Genomic DNA, 26,347 nt, shown 5'->3' with positions numbered 1-26,347 from the left:
GTTCAATCAATCAATCAATCAATCAATCAATCAATCAATCAATCAATCAATCAATCAATCAATCAATCAGGACTCTTATAGAGTGCAGCTAATCACCCGTTAGGGTCTCAAGGCGCTGGGAGGGGGTGGGGTGTCCCCGCAGTTCAGTCGAAGAGTCAGGTCTTGAGTTCCTTCCTGAATTGAGGCAGTGAAGGTGATTGCCTGAGATGTAAAGGTAGAGAGCTAAGGTCTTTGCGCCAAGGTAGGAGGAGGATCTTCTTCCGGCCGAGGTCTTGCGGATCTGTGGGACAGTGGCCAGGGCCAGTTGGACAGAGCGGAGATGTCTGGTGGGTGTGTTGAAGGAGAGGCGGTGATTGAGGTATGGAGGTCCAATGTTGTGGAGGGCTTTGTAGGCATGTGTGAGGAGCTTGTAGGTGATTCTTTTGTTGGGAGCCATTGAAGGTCTCTCAGGTGACCAGAGATGTGGTTGCGGTGGGGGATGTCCAGGAGAAGTTTGAGGGATGTGTTTTGGATGCTGTGCAATTTCTTTTGACGTTTTTGGGTGGTGCTGGCATAGAGTGCATTGCCGTAGTCAAGCTTGCTGCTGACGAATGCTAGGGTAACCGTTCTCCAGGACTCAGTGGAGATACACTTAAAAATAATCTGAAGCAGGCGAAGCGTGTGGAAGCAGGAGGATGAGACAGTGTTGATTTGGCATTTCATTTAGAGCATGGAGTCGAGGATGATGCTGAGGTTGCATGCGTGGCCGGTGGGTGTGGGGGGGTTCAGAGCACTGGGGTCCACTAGTAGTTGTCCCAGACGGATATAGAGTGGTGCTCCGGGTAAGGACTTTGGTTTTGTCAGAGTTGAGTTTGAGGCAACCGTCCTTCATCCAGGCAGTGACTGCCGTCATCCTGTTATGAAAGTTGCTCTTAGCAGCTGTAGGTTCAACGGTGAGGGAGAAAATCAGCAGGGTGTCATCAGCATAGGAGATGATGTGGAGTCTGTGGTTTCTTATGATGGCAACAAGTGGTTCCATGTTGAAGATGAAGAGGGTGGGGCTCAGAGAAGAGCCCTGAGGAACTCCACAGCTGATCTTTCTCGGTTCTGAGGAAAACCGTTGGAGCTTGACTCTCTGGGTTTGGCCGGTGAGGAAGGAAAGGATCCATTATAAGGTTTTGCAGTGGATGCCGGCATTGTAGAGTCTTGTGCAGAGGGTGTGGTGGGAGACAGTGTCGAAGGCAGAAAAGAGGTCCAAGAGGATGAGGGCTGAGGTTTCGCCTCGGTCAAGGAGGGTGGAGATGTCGTCTGTTGCGCGGGGAGTGCAGTCTCAGTGCTGTGGTTGCTTCTGAAGCCTGATTGGGAGGGTCCAGGATGTTGTTTGTTTCAATGAATTCAGTGAGTTGGGCGTTGATGGCCTTCTCGATGATTTTGGCTGGGAAGGGGAGCAGAGAGATGGGTCCTTAATTCTTGAGGTCTATTGGGTCGGCAGAGTTTTTTTTTAGCAGGCGCTGACTTGATCTCTGCATGTTTCCAGCCTTCAGGGAAGGTGGCGGACTCGATGAAGCAGTTGATGGTGTGGCAGAATTTGGGGGAGATGGTGGCACCGGCTCGATTGAAAATGTGGTGGGGGCAGGGGTCCGATGGAGCTCCAGAGTGGATGGTTTTCATGATCCTTAGGGTGTCATGAGTGGTGAGGGTGGTCCATTTGAGCAGGGTTGGATGGGGACTGGAGCATTTGAGTGCATTGTTTTGGGTCCTGGGTTGCTAAGCTGTCACAGATATCTATGATCTTGCGGTGGAAGAATGTGGCGAGGTTGTTTCAGAGGTCTCAGGAGATGAGATGTCTGTGACATCCGTGCTGGGTTTGGCAAATTCTTTGATCATGGTGAAGAGTTCTTTGCTGCTGTGTGCGTTGGTGTTGATACATTTCTGCATGGCAGTTTTCTTTGTTGTTCTGATGAGGTGGTTGTGTGTGTTGATGGTGGTTTTTATGGCTGCGTTGTCTGTCAAGGTCTTGCTGCTCCTCTATCCGCTCTTGAGTCATCTGCAGGTGCGCCTGGACTCTTGGAGGGTGAAGGAAAACCAGCTGGTTCTCTCAGAGGGCTGCTTGCCGGAGGGTTTCTTGAGGGGAGCCAATGTGTTGGCACAGTTAGAGAGCTATAGGTGGAGGTTGCTCTGCTGAGGCTTGGGGTCTGTGGAGGTCAGTGGTGGGGTTTTGCAGAGGGAGGTGGTGAGTTGGTCTTTGGAGACCTTGTTTCAGCTTCTGTGCGGGTAACGGTTGGCGTGATGGTGTTCGGTGGGTTTGGTGAATGAGAAGTGGACGCAGTGGTGGTCTGTCCAATGTAGTTCGGAGGTGTGGCTGACAGAGATGTTGTTGCTTGCGGAGAAGATGGGGCCAATCGTGTGTCCTGCTGATTGGGTTGGGGAGGTGACCAATTGTTTGAGTCCGATGATGGCGAGTTTCTCCTGTAGGGATGAGGTGTTGTGGTCATTGAGGTTGTCCAGGTGGAAATTGAGGTTGCAGATGGGGATGTAATCCTTTGAGGCTAGAGTATGGTGTGTGATGAAGACGGCTATGAATTTGCTGAAGGGGGTACAAGGTCTGGCAGGTCTGTAGACAAGGGTGACAGAGAAAGTGGATTTTGAGTTGGTCTGCCCCTGGAAGAGGAGGTGCCCCTTGTCGGGTGAGTGAACACCGGAGCTAGTTGTGAGGCGTAGGGTGTTTTTGTGCACAATGGTGATGCCTCCTCTCGATCAGTTGGTGCAGCCCTTGTGGATGATTTTGTAACTGTTGGGGATGGCGGTGGAGTTGCCCAGGGCTGAGTTGGGATTTATCCAGGTTTCCATGAAGAAGACAAAGTCGGGGGGGATTGGAGTCGAGCAGGTCCCAAATCTCTACAGCGTGTTTGTTGAGGGAGCGTGTGATGAGTAAAATGCAGATGAGGTGATTAAGTCTGGTTCTTGGGGGGCCGTGCGGTTGGTGGGTCTGGTGTGTGGAGGCAGAAGGTGTAGTTGTGAGAAGGTGGCCTGATATATGCTGTCCACTAGTTCTAGTGGGCACCTTGTATCAGTCCAAACAACCCCTTATGGTGATAGGTTAAAGACAACCTTTATTGAAAGCTATCCTAGTGGTAGCTATGGAGAGCAGCCTTCAGGCTAAGTCTTGAAGGAATGTAAAGCAGCTTGTTTTACCAGTCTATAATCTTTTGAATGATCAAATGAAAGGACAACCTCACCAGGTATATATTCAAAATATATGTATTTAGGTTAACACACACCCCTCTAGTCTTTTTATGAGACTGGAGTTCGAAGTACTTTGTTTACAAGTTAGCAATTATCAGTAATAGCACAAATACACGTTTGGGCCCTAGGGGCGTACCAAACCATATACCAAAAAAGTGGTATAAGAACCATGACTGAACTAGACACAAGGCCTAGAGCCTGTAGAATCCCTGGGACCCCAAGGAACCATCCAAGGTAGTGACACAGGGGACCCAGGGGGACTGTATGCAGTGTTTAAACACAACAATGGGTTACCATTATCTTCTATGGGCAATGTCGCGGTTGGAAATTTAAATATTAGGGACACTTAGAATCGAGTCAGGACCAAACCCTTTTGGACTTAAGAAGTTCTAGGGCTAGCACCCACGGGAGCACCGGAGTACTCGAGTTACCTCACCCAGGGAAGCCGGGTACATAGGTGTCTTTTGGTGTCGGGTCGCGTCGTCGATTGCAACGGAAGCCTGCAAAGAACTGCTGCTGCCGTGAAGAGGAAAAGTGTCCGAAGAGATCCAAGCCTGGATAAAGGGTGTAAGGAACCTGAAAGCAGAGGGGACAGAGTCTGGGTCACTAGCCAGTGACCGAGGGCAGGATGGACCAATGCCCACAGATGTCGGCTGCTTCAGAGTTGATGGGTGTCTTGACTCTTCAGCCACGAGGTCCAGGAGGTGTCGACAAAGTCCACGAGCCGGATTCGAGCTGTCCCACAAAGTTTGTCGAGTGCTGCGGTGTCGGCGACCAGATTGGACCCAACAAGCCTTGCCAACGGCAAGTCTCAGGAATTCAGAGAAAGGACTGCGGTGCACACCAGCAAGGTCTGAGGGACACACCCAGCAAGGATAAGTCAGGGCAAATCTGGAGCAACCAGGAAAGCCCAAGTAGAAAAGGAGTTGCCTTCGTGGGGACCTGCTAGCCAACAGGCTAGTGATCGCAAAGGAGCCTCAAGCGGTCACACTTGAAACTGGCCCACGGGTCACTTGTGGAGTGGAGGCCAGCAATTTTCGGTGCAGGAGATGTTCAAGGCTGGGACTACTCGGAGCCCAAAGCACAACTTCGAGGAAGCCCAGGAAGATGCTGTTGCTGCAAAAGATCACGGTGTCCAGAGGTCGCGGTTCCACGTCACCCACGATAGCCACGGGCCTCAGCTTTGCTGTGGACTCAGGGTAGCCTCGGGGAAGTTTGGAAATCCACCTCTGGTGATGCAAAGACTTCGGCGTTCGGTGGCAGCTTCAGTGATGCAGACCGGTCTGTTGCTTCTTTGGTGCCTGCCAAGCAGGGGAGTCACTCCTTGACCCCAAGGGAGATTTCTTCCGTCTTCTAGTCGTGAGAGAAAGTTGAAGGTCCAGGATATATGATACAGAGTTTCGTCCAGGGTAATCTAAAGTCCTAGGGACTGGATTCCTATACTTATACTAAGTTTATGGGATGGACTGACTCTAAGGCCCCACCTATGGGTTGGCTTAGAAAGAGGGGTGGTTACACCCATTTTCTTTGTCCAGTTTCGCACCAGAGCAAAGGCAGGTAGCCCCTGCAACCGGTTTGAACTGGACTATGCACAGGGACACCAAGTGTGCCCCCAGTGCAGGACTTCAAAGCACCAGAGAGTGCTCCCGCCCAGCCCCAATACACATCTGCCTGTCTGGGGAGATGGTTACACCACCCTTCGACAGGAAACCTATTGTCCAGGCCTCCCCTGCCGGAGTTTCGGTCAGTAGCAGGAGGCCAGACCTGTGTCTGTAGCAGAGGCATCCATTTTGTGATGCCAGGGCCCAGGAAAGTCCTACCGGGTTTGACCAGTGTGAACATGTCTTTCCCTCTAGAAGGGCGGAATGCTACCTCCGCCACCGGAACTGGCGGGGGGGGGGGGGGGGTTAGTATTCCAAAGCGTTTGACACTAAACATGACATGTTTTGATGCAGCCATTCCAAAGTTAGCATTTACCGCGAGGTTATAATGCACTTAAGAGTATATGGTATGGCTGTATCACAGAACAGCCATAAGGAAGGATTTCCAAAAGCTGCAGAGGGGCTCAGCTCATGCTTGGGCACCCTCTCACACAAAACCAAGCACTCTGCCTTCAGGATTGTTAAGGCCTGCCATAGGAGTGACTTATAGGTTTATATGTGTCTGTATATATCTGTGGATATAGGTAGCCTATACCACTGTAAGGGGTGCAAGCACACCCTTACCCAGGCTGCAGTAGCAGACCTGTGGTGCCATTTTGGAGTGCTTCCCAGGGGTGGCATAATACATGCTTCAGCCCCTGGTAGGCCTCTGAGGTACCTATGCCCTAGGTAAATAGTATACCATATACTTGGGGCTTATAAGGCACTCCAGAATCCAATTAGATATGTACCTAATGTACATGCAAACCATTTTAGAGAGGAAGCAGCTAGGCTGTGGTCCTGATTAGCAGGGCCACAGCCAGACCAAGGTCGAAAAACAGTGAAACACCAGCAAAAAGTGGGGGTACCCATGTGAAGCAGATCCTACTCTCGTACAGTAGTTGCGGCAGGTAAACGGGTCTTGGGTGTTATTCAGAGACACACGGTGGCAGGCAGTGGTTCGTACAGCGTCGAGGGCGTGGAGGATGCTGGCTTTGTAGCGGTAAAAGGTGTGTGGACCAGGGTCCGTGGCACTGGGTGCCGTCCAGGCTTGGACGGGTGCAGATGGGATTACCTTTGGCACGCCTTTGGCGAAAACCTACAGTTTTCTTCCAAATCAAGTTGATGGTATCACTTGTTCAGGTCAAGACAAGAGAAAACTTTGGCTTTGTTCAGCTGCATGATCATATCTGCAATGTGTGGACCCAGATGTCTTTCTCTCTTGATTGCTTTGTTGGCCTGGCACATATCCATGTAAATGCGCACTGCACCGCCACTGTCCTTTTTGGCACTAGCACTAACGCGACACCCATGGTGTGGTACCAGTAGAGCGCTCAATGTTGTTGTGCTTCAACAGCATTTGTAGTTCCTTTTTGACCACTTCTTGCAGGTGAAATGCGGTCCTGCGGTGTCACTGCAACAGGCCAGATATCTTCGTGAAGTGAAGTTGCATCTTAATTGTTTGGAGCTTTCCTAGGCCATGAAATAACGACGAGAACTGACTTACAATTTCAGATTGCATATGGAGGATACAATTGTTAGATATTAGTACCATGTCAGCAGCAGTTGCAAAACTGAGTAGACATGTACTGGACAAAGTACCTTGAAGAAAGTGAATTGGGGCTTGCACAATGTCTCTTTATGTTGTAAGGTTACTGTGAATGATCCTTGACTCTGCAACCGTTTCGAAGCAGCCCATGTCTACACCTTCCTGTTTGACACTTTGAGTTGTGGCACGGGTGACAAATTGTTAAACTGTTCGACTGGCAAGATGTTGATCGATGCACCGATGTCAATTACAAAGGGTATGGGGCAACTGTTGACCTTCAGTGTGATCTTGGGGCTATATCCCTATAAATTCTTTTGTTTCGTTGACTCTTTTGTATTTTCGTTTATTCATCTTCTTTGCATGCAGCAAGACCCATGTGTGCATGTCGCTTTTTGACAGATATGATCATCGCACATTCACCCTCTTCACTGTCACTTGATTGTAACATCCCAAAACTTTTGTCGGATGAACTTCATGACGATCAACTTCAATTTGTTTCCACCAGTCGCAACTGAGGTTGCTTTTCGTCTTTGTACGCGTGGCGAGGATGCTTCCGGAACTTTCTGGCATCCAGTTTCTCGTCTCTCAGTGATGCACATGCTTTCTCTTTTGCCTTGCAAACCGTTATGAAGTGTTTTTCCTTTCCACAACCGTTGCTCATCTGTCCAATGGCTGGACATTTGCCCTCATGTGGAAATGAAAATCAATGTCAGAAACACAGCTTTCCTTTCTTTAAGGATGGCGACTTATGTGTATCTACCTTGTGCTGGTGTTTATATTTAATGATTAGTGCTGATCGACTCTTTGCTGTTCCAGCTTTCATGTCGACAGCTTCCCGATCTGCTCTTTCTCTGGATGTTGCAGGCATTAGCACTTTTTCTAAACTGATCATGTCTCTCAGCATGCGCCTTCTGTACGAGTCTGAAAGACAGCCATCAATGACTCTGAGGCGCATGACTTTTTCATCATTAAATTCACTAAATTAACAATGTTTTATAAGTACATCAAGTCTTTCAACAAACTCATCCATTGTTTCACCAGTTTGTTGCCTCGCTTGATTGAAAATGCACCTTTCATAGTCAGTGTTTCGCATTGGATTGAACTAGGTTCCTAATGCTTCTTTGATTTGACGGTACCAGATTGTCTCAGTCTGTGAGATTTTCTTCATCACTTCTTTTACTCCATCACCAGCAAGATTCTTTAAATATGTAAGGATTTTCTGGTCATTTACTTTTTCCAGAGCATTGAACCATGAAGTCATCAATGGCCTCGATCCATGAGGTCCAATATTCTGCTTTTTGGCGGTGTTGAATGGCGTAGGCAGTTTCAGAAACTCAGTTGAGTCATACTTAATGCTCCCGTCAGCAGCCATTGAATAATGTCATGATCCCCAAGGCCTTCTGTGAGAAGCTGGCTTGGTATGTGGTGTACACTTATGTAAGTGGGTACCTTGCACCAATTCAGACGACCCTTCTGATGATTTTAGTGGTCTTAGTCAACCTTAGAAAGCTCTCTAAGTGGTAGCTGTGGAGAGCAGCCTTCAGACTTAGTCCATAAGGAGTGTAAAGCAGCTTGTTTTACCAGAACATAATTTTATTGATATAGATTAAATGAAAAAGAACTCCACCTTGGTTACCACAGCAACGCGGGGTGGGCTCCCACCAGCCAGAAGGTTGGCAAAGGTACAGAGCGAAGCCACCGTTGTCTCCGTTTCCTTCTCTGGGCACCACGCGGGGCTCCCACTGGCAACACTGGAGCCCTGCCCACCTCCAGGCACCAGTTTGCCTGACTTCCTGTTTCGTCGATTTCGGCGCAAAGTCTTTGCCGATTCTACGGCCCCCTATCCTCAGCTTCGACAGTGGCAGGAAAGCGCCAACTGCGCACTTCTGGTGTGCAGGGGGCAGTCCTCCAGAGCAAGGGCCCTCAGTCCTCTGAAGGCGGGGCCAAAGTCCAGCGCTCACCACACGCTGATTCCAAGGGCACAAGGGGCAGAGCTAGGCCCAGGCAGGCCAGCTCACAGGGCCCTCTAGCAGAGGGGACCTCCCTTGTGGCGGTTTCTCCTGGTGCCCAGCAGTCCAAGTAAGCACAAGAAGCACCAACAACACATGGGGTCACCGCCCCAACATTTATACCTCCCATGTCTTTGTTCTCTCCCTCTGGCACAGGCCTAGGCCCAGTCAAAACTAGTTCTGGGGGGCACTTTAGGAACATCCTTTCAGTGCACAAGCACCCTCTTTTGTCAGTGTAGGCCCTGGCCCCAGATTCACCAGAGGGGGGCGGAGCCAGCATTGTGGGAAGCAGGCCCTGTCCTATTCAGGCCCAGGTGCTACTTCTCCCACCACTCCAAATGCAGATGGGCTTATTCAGCCTAGCTCTGACTCACCCAGCCACTCTGGAGCCGCTGTACCTCACCAGCCCCTGTCATTCCAGAGCCAGTCATGCAATACATATCAGGCAGGCACAAAGACACATAGCACACAGAAATGCCCACTTCTAAAAGTGGAATTTCTAAAATAGGGATAATAAATCTGCACACACCATTACGCAGCATTTATTACCACTATTCCAAACATACCAAACTTGATCACGCTACTCCTCTCAGATCAGGAATTACCACTGAAACACTAATCAGGGAATCCTCAATGCATTCCTATGAGAGGGCAGCCTCACAGTAGTGAGAAACCAAAATTGCTGTTTGTCACTACCAGGACATGCCACACAGTTAAGGCAAATGTCCTACCTTTAACCGACATTGCACCTTGCCCATAGGGCTAGATAGGGCCTACCATAGAGGTGACTGATATGTAGTAAAAGGGGAGACACAGACGTGGCAACCACTTTATGTGCCTTGTCACAGCAGCAGTAAACTGCGCGCACAAGCCCTACAATGGCAGAGTCCTGAGACAGGTTTGAAACTTTGGTAGGTGGTGCAAGCAGCGCTGCAAGCCCACCCGTAGCATTTAATTTACTGGCCCTGGGTATCTGAGATACCTTTTTACAAAGGACTGATAGGTAAATTAAATACGCCAAACAGATGTATGTTTTACCATAGAGAGCACATGCACTTTAGACTGGACTGCAGTGATAAAGTGCCCAGAGTCCTAAAACCCCCAACACCAGGTCAAGAAAATACCAGGAGGAAGGCAAAAAGTTCAGGGATGACCCTGCAAAAAGGGCCAAGTCCAACAGTCAGGCTGTCTGTAGATATTAGTCTTAACAGGCAGACTGTCTCCTGTGTCCACTTCATGGGTACACCAGGTGGTTTGACTGGGTTTTAGGGAGAACATATGTCTGTACTGATTGAGGGCCTGCCTGCAGTCAGCTTGCAGTTGGTCAGTGATTCTGCCTGCCAAGGCTACTCCATCGACTGACCCATCATCAGGGTTCTGAGAGAGGAGATCAGGGAGAGGGTCACTCTATTCCTCCTGTCCCTCATCAGTTGCCATGAGCAAGCCTATGTCAGCCCTGTCTACAAAAGATTTCAGGCGGTTCAGATGAAGTACTCTATGGGGACTTCTGGGAGTACCAGGTCCATCAAGTAGGTGACCTCACCCTTTTGCTCAAGGATAGTGTGGGGCCCACTCCACTTGTCTTAGAGAGCTGCTGGAGCCACAGGCACCAACACCCACACTTTCTGGCCTGGCTGGTAAACAGTCAAGACAGCCTTTTGGTCATGCCAAGCTTTTTGGAGGTCTCGGCTGGCCTTCTTCGAGTACTCAGACATGAGTGAACACAGGCCAAGGACATAGTTCACAATGCCCTGTTTAGGAGGTTTGACAGGCTGCTCTCAACCTTCCTTCACTAGACGCAAGGGACCCCTAACTGGATGTCCAAACAGAAGCTCAAATGGTCTGTAGCCAACCTCATTCTGAAGAACCTCTTTGTAGGCAAAGAGAAGGCAAGGTAGTAATGATCCAGCGAAAGGTCAGGATGAACATTTCAAATTCAACAAATTCCTCAGAATGGGCCCACATATACATTCAAGTTTCCTGACTGTTTCGCTGGGGGTCAAGTTTTATTTTCACCTTGATCTGGATTAGTCAATGCCTAACTAACATTCACGGATCAACACTCTTCCTTTGGTCAATGGCCATTAGTTGAGTAGTTGATGGTGATATTAACAAATTAACTAATTTATCTTATAACTCTTAATAAAATAATCACAGACTCCGGGTAAGATTCAATGAATTTTATCTAATAACTCAGTCAAGATGAACGCTCATTTGTACAGATTCACAGTGCAAACTCCATCAACTTTCATGGGAGAGAAAAATGTATTTATCAAATACATTCCATGCATAGACTCATTCAACAAATTAATGCATTACGAGTGGATAGATGAAGAGACAAAATACATAATAAATCATACATTTGCAAACGATATGCAAATTTAAGACAGGATAATATTTACCCAATGGTGAAATGGGAAACCCAACCCTCTGGCCTAAGGACTGGTGGAGGTCACCTGATTAAGAGTCAGGAGACAAAGACTATAGGACAGAAAAAGGATAGGACAATACTTACTACAACTTCTCTAGAACCTCGACGCACCGGCGCGCAACCCTCTCTTACTCTCTCTCCCTCCTCAATATTCTTCCGCAATCTTCAATCTAATCAGGCTGTCTTTCAGGAATGAATCTTCCCAGTCTGTTCTCTTCTTTTCAGCAGCAGCTCTCGCCCACACCTCACTCAGCATCGATGTCAACACCCTCTTAACTTGAGTCACTCTAGTTATACTCTTTAATTTTGCATTTCCCACCCTCAAAAGTTGCAAATATCAGTAAATCATGGACTGTGATTGGGCAGGGGCAGGGGAGTTGTCATCACCTCATGCTGTCATGTTAAATTTCTTAACTAATTCTTTGTTTAGCAAAACCCTTCCCCTTTAGCTAATTTATTATTCTGCCTTATTATTTTCCCATGCGTCTGTTGTATCAATTTAAACAATTTTTCAATAGGAGTCTACAGTCGAGAAACACGTTCACACAACAACTTGTCCTTGGCTCTTGGTAGCCTGTCAATGATACGGTCAGCGGATCACAATTTTATCACACCGCGCATGTCCCACCTGGCGACATCTTCACCGCCATCTTTTTCATTGGCTTAGCACATTAGGCCCAAACATACACTATTAATAAAGGAAACATAAACAGATGTTTATTTCTTAAATATGTGATTGTCACTGTTCACCACCCACTTCTACTTTATCCCATGTTAAATTCTCTTTCTTTAATCAAAATTATTAGCAGCAACATCTTCTTTTGGAGTTCAGGCAAGCATATGCAAAGCACGCAGTGCCTCAAGACCTAAGGTTAGTAAATCACATGGTTATTTACGCGGTTCCGGTTTCCACATGTGCAACGCTTTTTTAGTTTTCGAGTGGGATTTTAGTTGCGTAGCAAATTATTCTGTTATTAAAGCGTGCATGAAGCTCTTTTCCCCATATGTAAATGTCATGTTCATGTTAATTTTCTCTTATTTGCTATTTCTAGTTATTAGTACCAGTTAATGAGAGATTGATCCGAGCAAGTTTCTTTTCCTTGAATCCTTGCTCCATCAGTAAGACATCCCATTTTCGCCTAAGTTTTTCTGGGAGTCCCATGATCATACCCTTGAGGGTCTTGTTGAATCTCTCAGCAAAGTTTTGTCAAAAAAGGACACGCCCAGTATGGTATGGTACGGTCAAATGAAGCGAATGTTTGGGAACCCACCAAGTGGGTTAAAAGGCCCCTCACACACCACCCTGGTTGGTGTCATGCTTCATCATCGGGGCCCCAACCGGGTGGCCGAGTGCCTCCCGGTTGTGCTACGACGCCTGGCTACAGCGGAGCTGGTGTAGTGCAAAAATGTGATGTGGTGAAAATATAAAAAATACCACTGAGAATCCTTACCATAGGAAAATTTATTATTGGCGGCTCAGGGTATTGGTTAAAAGGATATGTGGTGCAACTAAATATAGGAATAATTATCTATTAGTTGACTAGGTGTTGGGTCAACACCTAGTCAACTAATAGATAATTATTCCTATATTTAGTTGCACCACATATCCTTTTAACCAATACCCTGAGCCGCCAATAATAAATTTTCCTATGGTAAGGATTCTCAGTGGTATTTTTTATATTTTCACCACATCACATTTTTGCACTACACCAGCTCCGCTGTAGCCAGGCGTCGCAGCACAACCGGGAGGCACTCGGCCACCCGGTTGGGGCCCCGATGATGAAGCATGACACCAACCAGGGTGGTGTGTGAGGGGCCTTTTAACTAGGCATGGGCGGTAAATTCCGTTCCGTTCGCGGAATTCGCGGAATTTGGGTAATTTCGCGTTCCGCGGAGAACGCGAAATTGCCCAAAAATCTACGTTCCGCAACTTCGCGAAATTTTTTGCTTGTTCGCGTTCTCAATATGCGTGTTCGCGAGATATTTCACCCCGAGCACGCAAACAGCGATCGCGAACAGGAAAAAAGTATCGCAAACAAGCAATTCCGCGTGCTCGCGGAATTTCTGCGTGTTCGCGGAGAATTTTTACCGTTTCGCGGAGATTTGCGTAACGCGGTTACGCAAATTCCGCCCACCCCTACTTTTAACCCACTTGGTGGGTTCCCAAACATTCGCTTCATTTGACCGTACCATACCATACTGGGCGTGTCCTTTTTTGACAAAACTTATCTAATTCCAGGGGATACGGACACAACCCCTCCTTGTTGTCCCTAGCTCTCCCGTTGTTTTTGATAGAATCTCTCAGCAAGCCCATTGCACTGTGAATGGTAGGGTGTGGTAAACTTGTAGTTTACTTCACACTCTTTCACATGGCAGTGATATAACTAGACATGAAGATTGTACCTTTGTCTGTTAAAACCTTTTAGGGAAGCCCACTCTAGAAAGATTACCAGGAGGGCCCTGGCCACTACAGGAGCTGTAGTAGTTCTAAGGGGAACCGCTTCTGGGTACCTAGTGGCATGGTCCACCACCACTAGTATGTAACTGTGCCCAGATGCAGTTGGAGGGTTCAATAGACCAACAATGTCAATCCCTACCCTTTCAAAGGGGACCCCAACCACCGGAAGTTGAATGAAGGGTGTGTGAGAAGTTGGCCTGGTATATGTTGACCACTAATTAAAGTGGGCACCTTGTACCAGTTCAAACAACCCTTGTTGATGATTAGGTTAAAGACAACCATTATTGAAAGCTATCCTAGTGGTAGCTATGGAGATCATACCAGATTAGAACCTCCTGAATGACCAAATGAAAGGAGAACCACACAAGAGATATATACAATATATATATTTATTAATAAACACTCTCTACTAACCTCTTTATGCGGTTAGAGCACAAAGCCCACAATATTAAATCACTAGAATGACAGTAAATAGCACAATACACAGTGGGCTCCAGGGGGAGACCAAACCATATACTAAGAAAGTGGTATAACAACCACGACTTGACTAGACACAGTGCCTAGAGCACGCAGAATCGCTGGGACCCCAAGAAACCACCCAAAGTAGTGACACAGGGGACCCACGGAGGACGGGTGCACTGTGTGAACACAGGCGCAAGCTCCGTACAATCCTAAGGGAAAAGTCGTGGTTGGAATTTTAAAGATTAAGGACACTTCGGAGAGGACTTTAAGCAAACCCTTTCAAACATAGAAGGTTCTAAGGCCAGCACCCTTGAGAGTACCAAGATACACATGTTACCTATCCCAGAGGAGCCGGGTGCATAGGAGTCAAGTGATGTCGGGAACCTTCGTCGTTTTCAATGGCGTGATGCGGGAAAGTGCTGCTGCCGGGAAGATAAAAAAAGTGTCCAGTGGAATCCAAGCCTGGATCCGAGGTGAGAAGAAACTGAAAGCAGAGGGGACAGAGTCTAGGTCACTTCACAATGACCAGGGGCATGATAGAGGAATGCCCACCGATGTCAGGTGCTTCAGGTGAGAAGATGCAATGCTTGACTCTGCAGCCACGGGGACCAGGAGACGCCGACAATGACCAAAGTCCAGTGGTGAGCTGTCCCACAAAGGATGTCGAGTGCTGGGGGGTCAGTGTCCAGATTGAACACCAACAAGCCTTGGCAACTGCAACCCACGCGGGCAGAGGAAATAAGCTTTAGTGAGGACCAGCAAGGTCGTCAGGGCACGTCTGGAGCAACCAAGAAAGCCCACTGAAAGTCAAAGTTACCTTCACAGGGACCCACAGGCCAATGGACCAGGGATCGCAAAGGGACTTCGAGCTGAATCACAAAATACCAGCCCATGGAACACTGGTGGAGTGTAGGCTGGAAATTTTCGGTGGAAACACTGCTCGGGTCAGGACTACAAGTAGCCCAAAGCACAGTCTCAGGGATTGCCAAAAAGCATATACTGCTGCAAAAGTACACGGTGCACAGGGGTTCGGGTTGCACGGTCCCCACGAGGGATACTGGTCTCAGAATTGCTGAGATGTCAGATCAACCTCAGGGACGCTCGGGAACCCACCTACTGTGTTGCAGAAATCTTCAGAGTCCTCTGGAGCTCTGGAGATGCAAACCGGTCAGGTGCGTTAAAGGTGCCTGCCTTGCAGGGGAGTAACTCCTTTACTACAAGGGAGATTCTTCAGTCATCCAGCGTAGAGTAGATCGTCGAAGTACTTGGTTTCTTTAGCAGAGTTTAGTACAGGTAAAATCTAAAGTCCTGTAGTCAGGGTTCCTACTTTATACCCAAGGGAGGGGTGGGACAAACTCTGGGGACCCACCTATGGGATGGTCAGGACAGAGGGGTGGCTACACCCATGTCCTTTGTCCAGTTTCACACCAGAGCAGGAGCAAATGGCTCCTGCAACCAGTTTAAACTGGACTATGCACAGGGACACCAAATGTGCGCCCAGTGCAGACTTCAAACACTTTCAGAGTGCACCCACTCAGCCCCAATACACTAAATCCTGTCTGGGAGGTGGTCACACCTCCCTGTGACAGGAAGCCTATGGTCAAGCCTTCCCCTGCTCGACCTTGGCTCAGCAGCAGGAGGGCAGACTTGTGTCTGTGGCTGGCAGCATCCATTTTGTGATGCCCAGGTCGAGAAAGCTGGTACTGGGTGTACCGGTGGTTCACATAAGTCCTTCTAGAAGGGTAGAATCATACCTCCCACACCAGTTAAGGGTGTGGAGGTATGATTCCAAGGTGTTTGAAACCAAACACAACATGTTTCCATGCAGCCGTTTAAAAGTTAGCATTTACCGCGAGGTTATAATGCACTTAAAATATATGGTTGGCTGCATCACAAACAACCCCAGAAAACAGGTTCCGAAGGCTGCAGAGGGGCTCTGCTCATGCAGGTCCACCCTCTCACATAAAACCCAGCACCCTGCCTTCAGGATTGATAAGGCCTGCCATAGGGGTGATTGATAGGTTTATATGTGCAGTGATTTAGAATAGATACAGTGAACCTGTATCTAAGTAAGGGGTGCATGCACCACCTTACACAGGCTGCAGTAGCAGACTTGTGGTGTCAGTTTGAATGGTCTCCCAGGGGTGGCACAATACATGCTGCAGCCCCTGGAAGGCCTCTGGGGTACCTATGCCTTGAGTACATAGTATAGCATATACTAGGGACTGATAAGGGTACCCCAGAACCCAATCTGGAGTGTACCTAAAGTACATGCAATCAATTTAGAGGAGAATGCAGCTAGACTGGGGTCCTGGATAGCAGGATCCCAGTCAATCTAAGTCAAAAAGTTAGTGGTACATCAGCAAAAAGTGAAGGTAACTATAAGTATCAGATCCTGCTCTCCTACAGGGTGCCTTTAAGGCGCCACCTGACTTACAACTAGCTTGGCAAGTGGTACAGGAGTGACAAAACTCCTTGGTGTCTTCAGATATATGGGGCCAGTGAAAGTAAGGGACAAGCCTGTTCCAAGTCTTGCTTTACCCTAAGTGTCCTACAAGATGAATATCACGTGCAAGGGAAATGAGGAAACCTTGGAACATCTGGGGTATTACCAAACTCCTGGTGGCACCAGGCTTGGGGTCTCTACCCTCAGAGTACAAGAGTACATCTTCCCAATAGATCCTATGGGACCCACTGATATTCCCTGCTTCCTCAGCAGCAGCTTGCTGTCTGAGGGTTTCAAGAGAGAGGCAGGACTGCTGCTCGAAAGTCAAGTCTGCCCTGGAAGGGCCCTCTGCCCTCGTGAACTCTGCCGGGTCAGGCTCAAATTCCTCTGGGACGGTTCCTTCATAGGAGCTAAGATCATTACCCTCAGGAGCCTGATTTTCACTGAGAGTTTGTGAGGAGGGCAATTCCTTACCCTTCCTGCTCCTTCTCTTGGGAAGCACCTAGTCTGTTTTTCCAGGATCCAGTGCTTTGTCAGTGGTGAGCTGTATGGCCTGAGCCCTGGTGACAGCAAACACACTGGCAGAGATGCCTTTCATCGCTGCATGAGTCCTGAACTCCACTTAAATCTAAGTAGAAGTTTCTCGATCATTGCTCAACAAACAATCTACAGGTAGGTCTGGAGATACCACAATCTTTTTAGATCCAGTTATCCCTTCCCAGCTTAGGTTCACAACTGCCAAGGAATGGTCAGTCCTGACATTGCTAGCGTTGGTGACTTGGTACATTTGTCAAGTATGATCTGATCAGGGGGCCCAAGTTTCTCTGTCACCACAGTGACACTGGCCCCTGTAAGCCATTGCTTCTTTTACATTTATCAAAGGCTGTTGTCTGTACTTTCCCACGTTAGTGGGACTAACTAGTAAGGAGGCAAAGTCCATGCCACCATCACAGACTAGAACAACCTGAGATGGAGTTCTGACTTGGTCAGAGCCCATCTCAGAACCCAAGGTTAACCCCACTAATCCCTTGGTTGCGGTATTACCACTTGTACTTGTGCTAGGGGGAGCAGGTGTCTTAGGGGCAGTGGTAGTAGTAGTAGTAGTTTCATTGGCCTTCAGACAATCAGCATTCCCTGTCCAATGGGTCTTCACCTTACAAAGGTAGCACCAAGGTTTCTTTTTGCCTTTGGGACTCACCCCCAGATGCAGGTTTTTGGGGCCCTTGTGAAGCCTCTTATTTATCTTTATCTTTGTCCCCACCATTATGCTGGGATTTAGAATAATCTGACTTTTCTTGGCCACCTCCATCACCATGGCTTTTCTGCTTAACCCTGGTGTGAACCCATTTGTCTGCCTTCTTTCCCAATTCTTGGGGAGGTCAGATCAGAGTCCCCCAGGTACTGATGCAAAAGTTGGTTCTGACAGTTATCAAGGATGTGCTCCCTTGTTATCAAATTGTATAATCCTTCATAGTTCTGTACCTTGTTTCCATGAAGCCAGCCTTCCAGACCCTTAATAGCAACTTCTACAAAATCTACCCCGTCCTGGGTGTGTGCTTTCTGGGTGTCTCTGAACATCAACCTATGCTGTTCAGTGGTTAAGCCAAACCCATCTATGAGAGCACTCTTCAGTACTGAGTAATTGGCAGCATCCTCTTCTCTAACAGCTTAACACCTCCCCAAATGGTTACAGAATTCCCTAATTAAATTCGTCCAGAACTGTGTGGTCCTGGCGCTCATCGTCTAAAGTCACTACAATTGCCAGGCATGTGTATTGATGCATGCACACACATGCAATTTGAAAACAAGCATTGTCACAGCAAATTGCATGGAATTTTAGAGCCCAGACCTAAGCTTGTTCTTTTACCATTGCTGTTCAGCAATGGCAACAAACGCTGACAAAGAAACCAAGGGGCATATTTTCAAGAAACAGCGTTAAAATTATCGCCGCTTTAGCGGCAGAAAACTGCTGCTAAAGCGGCGATAATGGGCTTGATAATATGCCCGTGAGAATTCCCATAGAAGCCCATGTTCTGGTGTCAACGTGGGCTTCTATTGGAATTCTCTGCGGCATATTATCAAGCCCATTATCGCCGCTTTAGCGGCAGTTTTCTGCCGCTAAAGCTGCGATAATTTTAACGCCCTGCTTGATAATATGCCCCCAAATGGTCAGCTAATGCCTTTCAAAGGTGAGGCTTTGCCTTTGCATCTTGTATATTGCTGTAATTCTGAGTACCTTTCAGCAGCTACTGTCATCAAATGCCAATAGGCATAAAACAAAGAATAACAACATCAAAACCAGATCTCAACAGGTAACCCGTGACAAGATATTAGAAGAGGCCTAACTGAGTAACATTTTTGAAGAGGTTTAGATGTTTTAATAGAAAGAAAAAGAAAATGAATCAACTACTACACTACAATTTCAAATTCCGGCCTCACCATACATTTTCTAGATTTTAACTGGGAGGGTTACTCAATCAACTATTTGATGTTATTCATTCAGAATACAGAACCTCAGCTTATGAAGCAGCTCATGGTTTTTAAAAGTGACTCGTCCGTACTGATAATAAAAATGGATGGAGTGAACAGTCTTCTTCTAAAATGCATTCGACCTCAATTGTAAAGCAAATCAGTGCACATTAGTCTGCCGAAGGTGATTTGTGGTGGCTGGTCTGTTGGCTCGAGAGACTACAGACAATGGGAAAGAGAAATCCTTGTTGCCCCGCCTGACTGATGGCTTTTACATGTGGTAGTAAGTGGGCATTTGTTTTCTGACTGCATCTTGGAGTGACAGGTGCATAAAGCACTTCCCGAAGGATGCATGATGCATATAATCGTCTTTGGAAAGGACTCAAGCTGACCCTGCCAGGCTGGACCTCGACTGTTACAGAGAAGGATATCACGCTTGTATTTTCTGCTTGTTGCAGTGCGATCAGCCTTGTATTCACTAGCCATATTTATGGTTTTCTCCTCCTACTGCGTTGCTGTGGCAAGAATCGTGAGTATTTGCCATTTGTACATTTCGTCTGACCATGACACACTTTACGATATTTGTACTAACTGGGTGACGTCACAGTTTGTAGCCAATAATGAAATGTGATCTTCAGGGTGGAAATGCGCCGAGAATATTATTACCTTATTTGTATACATATCTGACCTCAAAAAGCATCTTTATGGAGTCGTACATTTCACACTGAGTGTTGCAACCCAGTATATTTTAAAATTGTGATTTTGTGGTGATTTAGACCCGATCATGCAGGAAAAAAAAATCCTTAGTGTCATTATATTTGTGCCAGGTGCTTGAGGTGTTTTTTCAGGGAGATTTACATGTAGGGCAAAAAAGGGCACTCCTGCACACTAAAAAAAATGTACTCATGATTTAAATGCGCTACTACTGCAGTTAAACTGTGTTACTGTCACTATTACCAACAGCGAAGCACTGGTGGCCACAGCAATTGTAGACGCAAACAAAATTTGCGCTCTCAAATTATGAACCAGTACAGATGTAACTATCATTTGTGTCCATTTTTTTACAATTTCACAGAGGCTAATCTATCCAGTTTGTGTCCAGTGAGCTAGTGGTTGATTATATAAATTATATCTGCACAGAGCACATAGGCAGCATAATTGCTTGTTTTTGCATTGATGGCAGAGTCTAAATAATGTGCTATAGTTATGACTGCAATAAAAGCTGACGTCCAGCGGTGTACAAAAGCATATCCATTTTTTTGCGAAGTTTCCCAAAAATTCCATGAAATAACGAGAAAATGTGGTGTGCCAGTGTCATATGTGAAATATTCATGCAAGGGCATATCCCGAATAAACATGTGATGCAAGATATTGTCAGGAGACAGGTTCAAGCAGCAGTGTCGTAGCTAGACCTACTGCCACCGGGGGAGGACCCTTAAGTTTGCCGCCCGGTGCACGTAAGAGTGGGGGGAGGGGCTGACTTGTTCTGGTGGGGAATGAAGGCGGTTGGAAGCTGATGGATGACTTGTTCTTGGGGCGGGAGGATGGTGGTAGTCGACAGACATGACTTGCTCAACTCCACTGCCCAAAGAAATAGTGCCACCCGGGATGCAGCACTCCCCCTCCCCCCCCCCCCCCTCTCAGTCCTCCCTCCTAGCTAAGCCACTGTCAAGCAGAACATCAGGGAGATACTTTCTGCTCATACCAATCTCCTGTGAACACAAAAATTATGCAAAATTGCATAAGGGAAATTTTTGCTTTATGCAAATTTTGTGAAGGTTAGTAGAATAGAGCCTGTGTCTAAATGAGACCATTAGCTTTATGCCAGGGGTCCGATACAAAATCCGCCAACGCTGTTGTGGACGAGTTTATAGGAATCTGGAATTATCAGGAGAGCCCTGATTCAGTTTGAGAACTGGGGCCATTGTAAACTTATTTCCTGATGCAGGACTATGTCTATTTGTTACATAATCTAATCATTCACCATTAGTAACATGCTTCAGGCAGGATGTGACATCATTTGCCAGAGCTCTTGTAAGCATTAGTCTGTGCGCGTGCACTGAGGTTATAAGATGACAGGGTCCCAATTAATGCAGAATTATGAACGGGTCTTTTCTCGTATTATAGCTTTTGTAGCAGTTAATTGTCCATGTATTTATTTGATTTTTCTTTACATACTGCAGAAAATGCAGAATATGTTTTCCCTCTACATGATTCCTTTTAAAACCAAACTGCTACGAGAATATCGATGTAAGAATATTATCTGACATAAATATGGTGTCTTAAATATTGTTTACACAAATATTGCGCTTTTGGAGTTTCTTTATTGCCCCTTTGGAGTTAATTCAATGAAATCTGCATCAGATAGGACGATATGTTTGTAATCAGTATTCAGGAAACAATATTTATGTCAGACGATATTTCTGTACATGATATTCTGACATACAACCATATCATATTTAAATGTATTACGATGTTAAAATTGGGAGATGGCTGAAACAAAATGATCATAGTTACCAATAGTTAATGTCTGCAATTAACCTGTTATATAATCAGTACAATTGATAGGATTGATTCTTTCAAATACTTTTAGGACTTTGTCAATTGAGTCTGGTTTAGCAAAGGACTTGTGCAGGGTCCAGTGCAGGTCCAGTTGTGACAGGGCAACTGGCCATTCACGATATGTGTCGTTCTTCAGCTTGTTGTGTCCCTGTGGCCGCACTGGAGGACAGCCCTCTGACCCTTGGAGTTCACTTATTTGGCCTGGGTACAGGACCGAGCTGGCAGTTCTTTATGCCTCTTCTAAGGTTACAACAAACAAATGATGGACGGAATGCTGACAATGCAGACATTCTCCCCCAGTCAAGAGATCTGGGTTAAATCCATCGTTCTTTTGCCCACTACGCCACCCCAGTTTAGACATGGCCATATGCAAATCAGTCTTGACCCTGTGCCTCATGGGAACAGTCCAGCCCGAACTGCCAAGCCATGTCTTTCCTGGACCGGAATCAAGCATCCTAGGACCGGTTTCTGGCTATCAGCCGTCTTCAGCCAGGATAGCTTGACTCCAGTGGCGTAGTGAGCACGGGTCCCACGTCTGGGAATACCCATCCCACTTAGGGCGAAAAGCGTTACAACAAACAAATGATGGACGGAATGCTGACAATGCAGACATTCTCCCCCAGTCAAGAGATCTGGGTTAAATCCATCGTTCTTTTGCCCACTACGCCACCCCAGTTTAGACATGGCCATATGCAAATCAGTCTTGACCCTGTGCCTCATGGGAACAGTCCAGCCCGAACTGCCAAGCCATGTCTTTCCTGGACCGGAATCAAGCATCCTAGGACCGGTTTCTGGCTATCAGCCGTCTTCAGCCAGGATAGCTTGACTCCAGTGGCGTAGTGAGCACGGGTCCCACGTCTGGGAATACCCATCCCACTTAGGGCGAAAAGCGTTACAACAAACAAATGATGGACGGAATGCTGACAATGCAGACATTCTCCCCCAGTCAAGAGATCTGGGTTAAATCCATCGTTCTTTTGCCCACTACGCCACCCCAGTCTAGACATGGCCATATGCAAATCAGTCTTGACCCTGTGCCTCATGGGAACAGTCCAGCCCGAACTGCCAAGCCATGTCTTTCCTGGACCGGAATCAAGCATCCTAGGACCGGTTTCTGGCTATCAGCCGTCTTCAGCCAGGATAGCTTGACTCCAGTGGCGTAGTGAGCACGGGTCCCACGTCTGGGTTCAAACTGGAATGGCATGGTGAGCAAAAAAACGATGGATTTAGGCCCAGATCTCTGTACTGGGGTGAATGTATGACATTGTTCTGCATTCTGTCCATCAATTGTTGTTTTTGCATTTGTCACCCCGAGTGGGAAGGGTATGCTCAGACGTGAGTCCCTTGCTCTCCATGCCACTGGAATCAAGCTATCCTGGCTGATGAGGGCTGAAAGCCCGAAACCGGTCCTAGGATGCTTGTTTCCAGTCCAGGGAGGACCTGGCTTGGCAGTTCGGGCTGGACTGTTCCCATGGGGCACAGGGTCAAGACTGATTTGCATATGGCTGGGTTCAAACTGGAATGGCATGGTGAGCAAAAAAACGATGGATTTAGGCCCAGATCTCTGTACTGGGGTGAATGTATGACATTGTTCTGCATTCTGTCCATCAATTGTTGTTTTTGCATTTGTCACCCCGAGTGGGAAGGGTATGCTCAGACGTGAGTCCCTTGCTCTCCATGCCACTGGAATCAAGCTATCCTGGCTGATGAGGGCTGAAAGCCCGAAACCGGTCCTAGGATGCTTGTTTCCAGTCCAGGGAGGACCTGGCTTGGCAGTTCGGGCTGGACTGTTCCCATGGGGCACAGGGTCAAGACTGATTTGCATATGGCTGGGTTCAAACTGGAATGGCATGGTGAGCAAAAAAACGATGGATTTAGGCCCAGATCTCTGTACTGGGGTGAATGTATGACATTGTTCTGCATTCTGTCCATCAATTGTTGTTTTTGCATTTGTCACCCCGAGTGGGAAGGGTATGCTCAGACGTGAGTCCCTTGCTCTCCATGCCACTGGAATCAAGCTATCCTGGCTGATGAGGGCTGAAAGCCCGAAACCGGTCCTAGGATGCTTGTTTCCAGTCCAGGGAGGACCTGGCTTGGCAGTTCGGGCTGGACTGTTCCCATGGGGCACAGGGTCAAGACTGATTTGCATATGGCTGGGTTCAAACTGGAATGGCATGGTGAGCAAAAAAACGATGTATTTAGGCCCAGATCTCTGTACTGGGGTGAATGTATGACATTGTTCTGCATTCTGTCCATCAATTGTTGTTTTTGCATTTGTCACCCCGAGTGGGAAGGGTATGCTCAGACGTGAGTCCCTTGCTCTCCATGCCACTGGAATCAAGCTATCCTGGCTGATGAGGGCTGAAAGCCCGAAACCGGTCCTAGGATGCTTGTTTCCAGTCCAGGGAGGACCTGGCTTGGCAGTTCGGGCTGGACTGTTCCCATGGGGCACAGGGTCAAGACTGATTTGCATATGGCTGGGTTCAAACTGGAATGGCATGGTGAGCAAAAAAACGATGGATTTAGGCCCAGATCTCTGTACTGGGGTGAATGTATGACATTGTTCTGCATTCTGTCCATCAATTGTTGTTTTTGCATTCTTCTAAGGTTACAGCAAGAAGTGTTCAAATTAAATTCCTTGGTCCACCCTAAAAGTCTTCCTGCAAGAGGCAAAATACCTCACCACACCCAACCGCACACAGGCCTTTGTTTCCGCTTGGTGGGCATTTTTCATTAAAGTCAAGCACTGGCAGACCAGCTATCAGCAGGCTAATGCCAATTAGCTTACTGGACTTTCAGGCACGCAAAAAGTAACTTTTTAAATATTATTTTTCCTAAATATTTATTATTAATCATACTTTATCATTATGTGTTCAAAATTGGCCATAATGACTTTTGTAGCCATTTACTGTCAAAATTGACAGATTAAACTTTATAATCTGTACTTTGACACTTTTCTAGGATTCAGCTTCAGCCCTGCCAATGTAAATAGCTTTTCAGAATTAGTTACTGAAAGAACATTCTAACTATAATTGTGCACATGCTCAACTTTTACATATAAGGCACTCTGCCTTGTGGGCAACAATGTGTACTCAGGGGTGACATATTAATACTTAAAAGCAGGGTTTCCTCGCCAGTCAAAAAGTACTATTTTGACAGATTTTAATAACAGGTTTTAGGCGGCTGTAATAAGGCTGCACAGGTAGGGCTCAAGGCATGTTTTCCAGGCCCACTCTCTGGATGGCACAGTAGGTGCTGCAGACCACATGTGGCATTTACTGCCCTGGGTGCATTCCCTAAACCATAAACCAAGGTCTTGTAGGCGTAAGTCAATTTAACCATATTTAAAGGGGGAGTACAGGCACTTTTCTTTTGTTTAGCGAGAGCAAATTGGACATCGTTTTAAGTCCTGCAAAACAGATAGGTCATAAATTGGGTTAAATTCCCACAAAAGATGGTAAGCTCCTACAATGGTGTTTAAAGATAAGGAAAGCACTGTTGGCTTGTGTGGGGTGCATTAGAAATGCACTTGAGACATGGTTAGTTTCACCCTTGTAGGCTGTGACACATGGTGCTTGTGTCTTAGCACAATTAAACATTTTTAGCTAGTTATAAATAATGCAATGCAACACAACACACAGAAAGCCACTTTCGGAATAAACGTTCCTTTGTCTGATACCTAATTCCCTAGAGAATGCAAAGTAGTTCATTTTTCTCCGTTTTTTTAATGAAACTTTCTGCACAAAATGGCTGAAGGTAGCTGTGAACTCTTATAATTTCAGGTATTTTCTCTAGTTTAGATCCTCTTTAACTCCCAGGGCATAAAGGATAAAACATGTTATAGTGAAGGTTTGTTCAACCATATGGCATTTCAAAGATATCTGATAGAAGTGAATAGTGATTAGTTTTCATATTATAACAATATGTACTTTTTTTTTTATTAATGGGGGAAAGTAGGATTAAAAGAGAAAACATGATGATATGTTTGATAAGCAGGTATTTTTGTTGGCATTCGGTCACTATTCATTGAATAAAAATATACCATGCCACAATAATAATAATGTTATAGCACTTGTGCTGTGAAAGCTCACGATGGCACATTTAACGAAGAACCAGAGTGGACTGATGGCCTTTCCTGATCTTTTAGAATGCTGAAGCATGTTTCATCTTGCATCTACTGTACTCTGAGAGCACTTGAAGATTGTTTATCGTCCTTCGCCCTTTTGTAATATTTTACATGTTTCGTAACACTTTCCGTTTCACATGAATGGTGTACTGTGATGTTTTTTTTTTTATCCCTCTGGTTAATGATTAACCCAACAAGCTTTAAAAACTTGAACTCGCGTTTTCTTTTTCTAGGGTCATCAAGTTGCTCTGTGGTAGATGCTGTTTCACAAGCAAAGCTAGGTTGAAGAGTTAGCGCCGCGCATTCCATCCGGTTCACGGACACCGCCCCCATGGCCTCAATGTTGACCTTGAATCTCAGCAATCCGTACCCACGGAGAGCCACCTCCACTCCACATCTGGTGCAAATCCTTTGAAAATAATAAACTAAGGAATTTGCAGGTAAAGCATCTGTTTAATTTCTGCCTGCCCCTGACTCAAACTGGAAGGAGATATCCAGAATTTCAGGAGGGATAAACTGGCCTTCATAGTTCTTTTCGAAGCATATGGAGATCTGGCAGACAAGTGAATAAGACTTTCTAGGAAAAGTGAGCCCTTTTCGCTGCTGAAGTCTTTACAGGGCTATTTTTTGTGCTCTAAATAGTACATGACATATGGTAACTGTTGGCCCTGAAGCCTCTACTACACGTCATCAGGAAGAAAACGGTATTTGTTTGTTGTTTGGTTCCTCTGCATTTACCATGTGGTGGATGCAAAATGAAGGTTGCTCAGAGGTGGTCATCACAATCGGGATAACGCAGGCCCCTGAAGCCTCTGCAGGGCAAGGGGCACCCAACTCTTCAGGTGCCCACCATACCATTCGGGGGGCGCGGGGGTGGCATTTAGCCCAATAACAATGAATATCTGTGACATATGGGAAACTAAGTGCTCCCCCTTTACATTCTTGGGGCGGAGGACATAATTTTGCGTTC

General features: G+C 46.7%; 1 protein-coding gene across 1 annotated transcript in view; it reads left to right on the top strand.

Annotated features, from left to right (window-relative positions):
* CDKL2 (cyclin dependent kinase like 2) overlaps positions 1–26,347 on the top strand; it is a 477,181-nt gene that overhangs the window by 113,491 nt on the left and 337,343 nt on the right. The window lies entirely within an intron of this gene.

The sequence above is a fragment of the Triturus cristatus genome, chromosome 2_1, assembly GCF_964204655.1.
Source record: "Triturus cristatus chromosome 2_1, aTriCri1.1, whole genome shotgun sequence".
Classification (NCBI taxonomy): domain Eukaryota; kingdom Metazoa; phylum Chordata; class Amphibia; order Caudata; family Salamandridae; genus Triturus; species Triturus cristatus.
This window is presented reverse-complemented; position numbering and strand designations above follow the sequence as displayed.